The sequence below is a fragment of the Pelophylax lessonae genome (genome assembly GCF_965119305.1).
Source record: "Pelophylax lessonae genome assembly, chromosome: 9".
Taxonomy (NCBI): Eukaryota; Metazoa; Chordata; class Amphibia; order Anura; family Ranidae; genus Pelophylax; species Pelophylax lessonae.
In genome coordinates this window covers 35,629,742-35,631,792 of record NC_138776.1, presented here as the reverse complement: position 1 = coordinate 35,631,792, position 2,051 = coordinate 35,629,742, and the positions used below count along the sequence as shown (strand labels likewise).

Below are 2,051 nucleotides of genomic sequence, written 5' to 3'. Positions count from 1 at the left end.
CTGGTCACTGCTGCTCTCTCTCCTTGTTCAAGCTGACTGGTCTTGTCTCAACTCCCTCCTTTAGTTTTATGAAGGTAGCCTGAAGTGGGTGGGTCTTCTGGGCCCCGCCCACAGCTCAGGCTCTGTTCAGCACAGTGATGATGTCACTTCTACTTTTAAAAGGCAATGGGCAGAATAGTAGGGGGAGCTACATGTGTCCAAGGTCATATTTTGTGAATCCCGATTACGGAAGTATTCGTGTCACTTCTTGTTCAGCTATCAACCTGAATTTGACATCAGATTTTAAACATTGAGCTTGAATATGATAAGGATTCTGCATTTCCTCTTTTCCTTCTGCTGTTTGCCTTGTAAATGATCCAGTCATTTATACATAGCTATTTGATAATGAGATGAGACACTGAATTAATCTTTTGATTATTAATGTGCAATTTTGTATTCTTAACTATATGTATAGGTTTGTAATTTGTTTTAATTTTTACATTGTTTCGTTTTTTTTAAACTATTTTACGTTGCGTTAATCACAAACATACACATAACAGACAATAATTTTTAACATATTGCTCTTCCTACCCCAGGGTGGGGAGCAGATTGTATACATTAGTGTATTCAAGCTTTGGCTTGTTCAGTAGTAATGAATGTATAACATATCAGAATACGTTGACGACATACAAAGTGTTCTCTTTGTCCCAGCAATCTCACTGGCTGCCGATGTTATCCAGACACCAAAGTTGTACATAGCTCAGTCTATGGACAATATATCGCTGACATGTCAACATGACGACTCCAGCCACTACCGAAAGTTTTGGTACAGACAGAGGATTGGAATGGAGCTTGTGCTTATGGGATACACAGCACATAAAGAAAAAGCAATAATGGAAAAAGGATTTAATGATGAAAGAATTACCATTCATCCCGAGAGTATAGAGAGAAGTATTCTGGTCATCAACACAACCACTGTAGAAGACAACGCACTCTATTATTGTGCCAGCTCTATCCACAGCGAGGAAAGATTACAGATAGAGTGTGCAAAAGGCTCCTCTTCGATATACTGTAACATGTAAATATGACACAGGAAACCAATGTATTAAGACAGGTGCAGTGTCTGTATTGTACTAATGACAGCTGCCAATGTGATGATCATCAACGAATCTCTGGCACCTTATTTGGCTTTGACTGTGATCACATGGGCTGAGAGCTTAGGACACTGTTGACATGTTTGCATACATCTGTGGAGTGCATAAGGTTGTGCTTCTGTCATTTTATTAAAGCAAACCTGTGCTAAGGGAAAAATGCAAGCTGACCTGTTCTTCTAGAAATGCTGGTTGCCTGGCAGTAATGCTAAGACTGTAACTTCAATACCTCGTAAGGAGATGACCCAGGACTTGCGTGATGCAACTCAAGTCAAGTCAAATGTTCTTGTCATTCCACTACACGTATCAGACATACAATGGAAGGAAATGTCGTGTCTTGCAGGACCATGGTACTACACACTGATTAAACATAAAAATATACAAAAATAAAATATAGCAAAGAACTTAAAAAATAAAAGAAGCACTTAGTGTCTTAGTGCATATGTTTTTGTAAAAAAAAAAAAAGAAAAAAGGTTTCAAAGAGGATTAGAGTTGAGAGCTCTCACAGCCAGGAGGAAAAAGCCTTTGAACAGTCTGGCAGACCAGGTTTTAATACTCGGGTACCTTCTACCTGATGGCAAGAGCTGAAAGAAACTGTAGGAGTGATGGGTGGGATCCCTCATGATACGAGTAGCTTTGCTAGAGCCTCATGTATGGAAAATGTCCAAGATGGAAGGGAGAGGGGCACCAATGATTTTTTCAGCTGTCTTCACTAACCGCTGCAAGATTTTGCAGTCAGCCGAACTGCTGTTTCCATACCAAACAATAATGCAGCTGGTCAGCACACTCTCAATGGTTCCCCTATAGAATGTGGTAAGGATAGATGGAGGGAGACAGGCTCTTTTAAGGTGGTGAAGAAAGTGAAGGCGCTGTTGTGCCTTCTTGGTGAGTGACTTGATGTTGGTAGTCCAAGTGAGACCC

The 2,051-nt window shown here is 40.4% G+C and overlaps 1 gene segment (V, D, J or C); it reads left to right on the top strand.

Annotated features, from left to right (window-relative positions):
* Positions 1-635: 635 nt before the first annotated feature.
* On the top strand, positions 636-1,061 carry LOC309564204 (T cell receptor beta variable 10-2-like). The segment is given in 1 exon: positions 636-1,061.
* Positions 1,062-2,051: the final 990 nt, after the last annotated feature.